The sequence below is a fragment of the Chiloscyllium plagiosum genome, unplaced genomic scaffold (assembly GCF_037043375.1).
Source record: "Chiloscyllium plagiosum isolate Xiang-an unplaced genomic scaffold, Cpla_swu_hap1 HiC_scaffold_29, whole genome shotgun sequence".
NCBI lineage: Eukaryota > Metazoa > Chordata > Chondrichthyes > Orectolobiformes > Hemiscylliidae > Chiloscyllium > Chiloscyllium plagiosum.
Window position 1 is genome coordinate 102,646,648 of NW_028270167.1, and position 7,709 is coordinate 102,654,356.

At 42.2% G+C, this 7,709-nt stretch overlaps 1 non-coding gene across 1 annotated transcript; it reads right to left on the reverse strand.

The window, feature by feature from the left end:
• Nucleotides 1-3,267: 3,267 nt before the first annotated feature.
• trnat-agu (transfer RNA threonine (anticodon AGU)) lies at nucleotides 3,268-3,341 on the reverse strand. Its single transcript has one exon. It is a non-coding gene; the product is annotated as a tRNA-Thr (tRNA).
• Between the last annotated feature and the right edge of the window lie 4,368 nt (nucleotides 3,342-7,709).

Here is a 7,709-nt window from a genome sequence, read left to right on the forward strand (position 1 = left end):
AACTGGTATTCAGTGGTGTCCCACAAGGATCAATGCTGTGTCCCTTAATGTTTGTGATTGCACATAAACAATACAGAAATAATGTTGGGGAAATGATAAGAAAATTCGAGGAGGATATGAAGATTGGCATAGTAGTGAACAGTGAAGAAGATGATCTTAGGTTCCAGGATTTCAGAGGTGGATTTGTCCAATGGGCAGATAGGGGGAGCTGAAAATAACAATAAAAACATCAGGTGATGCATTTTGTAAGTAACACGTCATGGGAGTACTCAAAGAACGGTAGGGCACTGGGAAACCCAAGAGTGACTTTGCATGTGGGTCCACAGATTTGTGAAGGCAGCAGAATATAGTAGTTAAAAAGACAGGCACGACTTTATAATTCAAGGCAAAGATTACGAGAGCACGAAAATAGGTGTCACATGTAGAAAAGTTCGTGAAGAAAGCATTTGGCACGCTTGCCTTCATGAGTCAGAACATTGATTATTGAAGTTCACGTCATGTTCTGGCGGTACAGAACATTAGTGGAGCCACATTTAGAATACTGCTGACAACTCCGATCACCTTCAACCGGAAAGATATTTTAAAACTTGAAAGAGTGCAGAATAGATTTACAAGGATGTTACAGTGTCGAGATGGCTTGAGTGGTAAGTAGAGAGTGTTTGAGCAGGGGCTTTTCCTGGCAGTGTTCCAGGCTGGTGTGTAAACTTCTAGATGTTTATAAAATCATGATTGGGGTTGGATCGGTGACTGGCCTAGGCCATGGTTTTACCCAGGATGGTGGAATTCAAAACGAGAGGGCACAAATTTAACGTGTTTTACACGGACACACTAAACAAGGGACAAAGTGTGATAGAGCGAAATTTGGATTTCCAACAGACATCATCTCAGCTTAGTCTTCGACTTAATAAAAATGGGCATGCACTTGGGAAAATAGTTTGAAAGGTAAACCATGAAGAGAACGTTAAGGATATAAAAATTGAGTGATGTCGAGATGAGGAAGTTTGTGAGTAATATATTGACCGATGTAGTATGAAGTGGAGAATGAGATGTTCGCAGGAACATTCAATAATGACCCTTTTATTTAAATTAGATATTGCAGGACTCTGAAATACAGAGGGACCTGGCTGTCCTGCTTTGTGGATCACATTAACATGGTCTGCCGGGGTAGCAACTGATTAGGAACGCAATAAGTCTTTTTATTCATTTGTTCAGCAATGATTGGGCCAACATTTATTTCGCCACTCCAATCAGTATTTGAGATGGTGAGTGCCTGGTAGAAACACTGCATTTCATGATGTTTTTTTTGGAGAAACGAAGTGTTGCAGTTATCAAATTGCGGCTTTTTCTTTTCCTGTTCACAGTTTAATGTTCAACTATTGAGTTGATATCAGAGAATGCAGAGTTTCTCCAGCAATTATGCTTGTGTTTCAGATTTCTTGCATCCACAGTTTATTTTTATTTAGTAATTTGGATGATCTGAGTTTTATGAGGAATGGAATGTTGCAAGCTGTCAAACATGTGACAGAAGATTCAAACTGAATGCTGGCAAGTTCATCATCAATTTTCCGAAGCAGATCAGCTGAGGTGGGAATAGAGGCAAAAAAAGTGTGGTGCTGGTCAAGCAGCATCCGGGGAGCAGGAAATTCGATGTTTCGCGAACAAGATGTTCATCAGGAATGCTTGAATCGTCGATTCCCCGCTTCTCAGATGTTGCCTTACAGGCTGTGATTTCCAAGTGCGACACTTCTTGACTTTGATCTCCAGCATCTAAAGTTATCACTTTCTGCTGAGGTGCGGTGTAGTCAGGTACTGTTCCTGAGATGTAATAACGAGGTCGTGATGACAGAGTGAATTTGTAGTTGAAAACTTATCCGTGAATCAATATTATTTTCCCGCTCCCACTCTGCCAAGGACAGGCTGTTTCGATGGAGCTTGTTGTTACAGTCAGTCAATCTGACAGTTGTGCATTTGGCAGGTCGCGAAAACGTGAATTCCCAACACGTTGTCTAGACTCGAATACGATACGGAGACGTTCGGTCTTGGGTCTGCCACGGCCTAAATTTGAAAGTGGGTTTGCATGTGCATAGTCGTTGTAGTGTATATTTGTGTCTGAGAGTGTAACCAGTTTTATTTTCTGATGGGTTTAAAAATGAAGCGATCAACAGAATGTTGATTTTCATGTTACTTTGATAATGTAAATCTGAACCAAAAATATGAATTGTTGGAGAAACTCAACAGACCTGACAGCATCTGTGGAGAGAAACTGAGTTAAAGTTTTAGATCGACAGAAACACGTTACTTATACATTTCTATATAATAATGCTGGGAAAATTATCAGTCTTATCTGTTGAATCAGGATTTTTATCAAAATATCTCAATGACAGACAACCGTCACCTTTCCAAATTCAAAGGACTTTCTTGACTGTAATGCTGTTTCCGTTGCTCTCAGCTGGTGAAAGGCTGTGCTTAAATGATTGCCTTCTTTCGTTTCCTTTCTCTCAGTTTGCAACAATGTCGAATAGAGAATTGGTAATTTCAGTGTCTAACTCAGCATGTGTCTCCATATGACTCTCTTTGTCTCTGTGCATCCACCTCTCCCTCTTGCTGTTACAAATTCTCCGACACTCTGCCTGTCCATACAGCTCTTTACCTATTTCGGCTCTATGAAAAGTCTGACATTTCGAGACAATTTGAGTGTGCAGCTGCTTGAGAGGTTTTTTGCCCACTGACTGGAGTGCGTTGAATTGGGCTCACATTCTCCGGATAATGTGTCTGTCACTTCAAACCAGGCAAGGCGACACTTCGTCCTCAACCAATTATGACTGTTCCGAATTCAAAATAGAATTCCTAATCCACAAGAAAAAAATGCAATTACACTACAAATAAAGAAGCACAACGATGTGTATATTGTTGGTTTAAATGTATGAACGGTGACATCAGAGAATGAGAGTGATCAGCTAGTGGTATCTCTGCCATTACCACAAAATTCCACGGCAAATCTGCAGCGTCTCCTGCCTCATCTCGTTATTCCGACCAAACTGGGAATGAAGGATGGGAAATAAAAGAGGAGGAGAAGCAGAAGTGCTTGTGGAATAATGGAAAGAAACCACAGACATAAGTAATAGTTCGGAATATTTTTAAAAAATGGCATTCACTGTTGGAACTTAACCTGGATCACCAAATCATAAATGGGTGAAAGTCCAAAAAGATGCTCAGTTATTTTCACCAAGACTTGAAACACCAAGCCCATGTATGAACGCGACAAGTAGGCACCGCTGGGAGTTGAAACCAGGATCTCTGGTTTACTAGACAAGCGCTTTAACCAACTAAGCCACGGCACCACAGCAGCTATCCCCTCACTCATCCATATGTGGAGTTGCTTAACCACTTCCTCACAGTCCTTGGACATATGTTTTCGCATGAATGTTGCTCACAGAGAATTGTATTCAATCCTCGAATTTTCAAATACAAACAGTTTATAGCTGAAAATTCTCCACTGAAAAGGCACAGAAAAACATAATCTATTCATGGATTCATTTAAAACTGGTATTTTCACCTGGTTAAAGTGACAGGAGAAAGAGGATGTGTTCATTCTATCGGGGCCCATGAACCACGTTAATACACACAGAGGGGACCTCACATCAAGAGGAACAAGGTCATTGCGGTGAATTGACTAGCTGTAATGTGTAAGCAAGTATAAATATTGGGCAGTAAAAGCTGACCCAATGGCACCGACATTGAGCTTTGCACCATCAGTCCCGCGCTCACTTCCTGTCTTATGCCTCCCAGGCATCATTGTCTATCACTTTATTTCACTGTCTTCGTCCACGTCTCAACTTATTTCAAACGATTGCAGATGTCTGATAGAAACCTTTAAATTTTCGAAACGGATTCCTGGAGTATAGTCGTCACTCAATGGGAAAGGATTCACTGCATATCCAGAATTACCACAGTGATGGAGGGGATGAATTACTTTCCTGAAGCTTTCAACGCCTCAGCACAGACATGCAGCCATGATACCGCTCGTGGGGAATTTCCAGGATTTACACTCAGCGACACTGAAGGATCAGCGAGATACATCCAACTCGGAAAGATGATATGATTGGGGGGGCATTTGCGGTGGTCGTTTCCCGTGTATCTGCTGCCGTTGTCGTTATATACGGATGGAAACAATTACTGAGCGATTCTGGCAGGATCTAGATGTGCGCTCTGTATGCAAGCAAGATTTGTTTTCATTCTAATAATTCACAAAAAGAGAAATTAATCTTCATTACCTGAGTGGGAATTATATCCAGGTCTGTGCGATGTAAACTCGGACTACTGAACAGGGACCTCCTGCGATGATGACTGTAAAATTAAAACCTGACTTGTAGACACTCTTGTGTCTGTCGTTGACTCCATAACAAACTTCAGCTGCAAAGTCGCTCACTCCAAGTTTCGAAAAAGTTCAAATTATCGCACTGGATTTCAATATGAAGAAAGAAGAGCTGTGATAATATGATGTTGTTCAGCAGATGTTCTGCAGGAAGGCACAGAACAGGCTGGTGGTCACAGGGCCTCATTTTGATGTGCTGGTATCCGGTGAGCAGGCAGCACCAATAAGGGTGTCGTGATACTTGTCTGATTCCAGACCCCGGGCTAGAAATGACCAGAGTTTTCTCGCTGAACTTGTTTAGGGTCTTGAAAGGAAGAGGCAATGACTCAGATTATGAAAGTACATTTCACTGGAGTGGATCATGTAATAGCGTAGTGACTGTGAATACAGCAGTGGAAACGTCCAGCAGACATGCAGGCAACACTGAAGGAGGCACGTGAAGACGAATGTGTTCAAGTTGCCAGTGAAAGGCACTGCTTCACAAAGTGTGACGTATTGAATTAAAGCAGTGACGCTTATTATCTTTGCTGGTTCTTCACCTTGATAATCTTGTATCCCCCCCGATATAAATGTCGCCATAATACATGGAAAAGGTGAAAGGAAGTCGACGGTGGGTCGGCCCTGTGGTGTAATGGATAACACGTCTTAATTTGAATCGGTCTATTGTAGTTTTGAGTTCTACCTAGCTCAATTGCAGCATGCTGCTTTGTTGAAGTCAGTCATAACTGGTTTTATAAATTCATTAAGGCCAAAGAGGAGTCTGCGAAGAGTACCGGGACACCATAAAAATAAATAAGCCCATCTCTGTTTGGTGCAGCTCTAGATGGGGGAGATATGAAACTTGTGCTTTGTATGAATGCTTACTGTGGGGAAGGACATAGAACACAGAACATAGAAAAATACAGCGCTGAACAGGCCCTTCGGCCCTCAATGTTGCGCCGACCTTTGAACTATTCTCAGCGCATCCCCTTCCAAAATACTATCATCACCCATGTGCTTCTCCAAGGATTGTTTAGATCTCCCTAATGTGGCTGAGTTAACTGCACTGACAGGCAGGGTAGCCCGCGCCCTTACCACTGTCTCAGTAAAGAACCTGCCTCTGACATCTGTCTCAAATCTATCACATCTCAATTTGTAGTTATGTACCTTCATACAAACTGACGTCATCATCCTAGGAAAATGACTTTCATGTCTACTTATCTAATTCACTGATCATCTTGTATGTATCTATCAAATCCCCTCTGAGCCTTTTTCTTTCCGATGAGAACAGACCCAAGTTTCTCAGCCTTTACTCATTAGGCCTTCCCTCCAGACCAGGCATCATGCTGGCTCACTGGTGAGCACTGATGCCTCATAGCGCCAGGGACCCGGTTAAAATTCCAGATTCAGGCAACTGTTTATGTGGAGTTTGCATATTCTCCCTGTGTCTGCGTGGGTTTGCTCCGGTTTCCTCCCACAGTTCCAAAATATGCAATTCAGGTGAATTGGCAATGCTCAATTGCCCGTATTGCCAGGTGCATTAGCTGGGCTAAATATAGGAGAATGGGTCTGGGTGGGTTTATGTTTGGAGGGTCGATGTGGACTTGTTGGGCCGAAGGGTCTGTTTCCACACTGTAGGGAATCTAATCTAAATCTCCTCTGCACTTTTTTCCAATGCTTTCACATTCTTCCCGACATACATCCCCTCGAGCGTATTGTGTATTTGCAGCATGGTAAAGCGGCTCCGGAACTCAATCCCTCTACAAATGAAACCTAACACACTGCATGCCTTCCTAACAGCACTCTCAACCTGGATGGCAACTTTCAAGGATCTATGCACATGGACTGCAATATCCCTCTTCACATCCACAGTACCAACAATCTTTCCATTGACCCAACACTCTGCCTTCCTGTTATTCTTTCCAAAGTTCATCCACTCACATTTAGCTGCATTGAACTCCGTTTGCCACCTCTCAACCCAATTCTGCAGTCCATCCAAGTCGCCCTGCAACCTGTAACATATTTCCAAACTGCCCACTACTCCACCGACTTCAGTGTCATCTGCAAATTGACTATACATACACCTATGATGTGTCTAAGTTATTTATAAAAATAACAAACAGCAGTGGCACCAGAACAGATCCTTGTGACACACCACCAGTAGCTGGACTCCAGGTTGTATATTTTCCATCAATTACCACTCGCTGCCTTCTTTCAGGAAGCCAGTTTCTAATTTAAATGTCTAAATCACCCTCACTCCCATGCATCTGCATTTTCTCAAACAGCCTATCACATGGAACCTTAACAGAGGATTGTCTGAAATCCATGTATACCACGACAACTGCTCTACCCTCATTTACATGCTTGGGCACATTATCAAAAAATACTCAATGAGGTTTGTGAGACACTGCCTACTCTTGACGAAACCATGTTGACTATCTGAAATCAAATTATTGCTTTCCAGATGATTATACATCTTACCTTTTATAATCCTTTCCAAAACCTTTCCGACATCAGAAATATGGCTCACTGATATATAATTACCTTGGTCATCTCTGCTGTCAAGGACACAACGTTTGCAATCCTCTAGTCCTCTAATACTAAACCTGTAGACAATGACGACTCAAATATAAAAGCCAAATGCTCTGCTATCTCCTCCCTAGGTTCCCAGAGTATCCTCGGACAAATCACAACCAGCACAGGGGACTAGTCTACTTTCACTCCTTCTGGAATTGATCACACCTCTTCATAACTAACATCGATCCTTTCTATTCTAATATCTCTTATCTCATTCTTCACCCCGACATTATTCTCCTTTACCTGAGTGGAAACCGATGGGAAATGTTCGTTTAGTACTTCTCCCATCTCCACAGGGTCCCCAATCAACATCCCACTTCTGTCTTTGACTGGCCCTATTCCTACCCTAGTCATCATTTTAATCCTCACATACCTACAGAAGGCTTTAGATTTCTCCTTTATTCTATTTGCCGAAGATTGCTCGTCTTCTGAAAAATCTCTTTAAATCCTTCTAGCTAATTGGTAACACTCCATCGCATCATCTGAACCACCTTGTCTCTCAACACATAAGCCTCAATCTTCTTCTTAACAAAAGATGCAATTTCTGTAGTAAACTATGGTTCCCTTACCTTTTCAATTCTTCCCTGTCTGACCGAGACATGCCTATCAAGGAAACGCAATATCTGTTCCTCAAACCAGCTCCACATTTCCATTGTCTGCATCCCTCGCATTTTGCTACCCTGTTCTATGCACCTTAAGTTTGCCTAATCGCATTATAATTGCCCTTGCCCCATCGATAACGTTTCAACTGTGGCATGAAAGATGTAGTCTGTGGGGA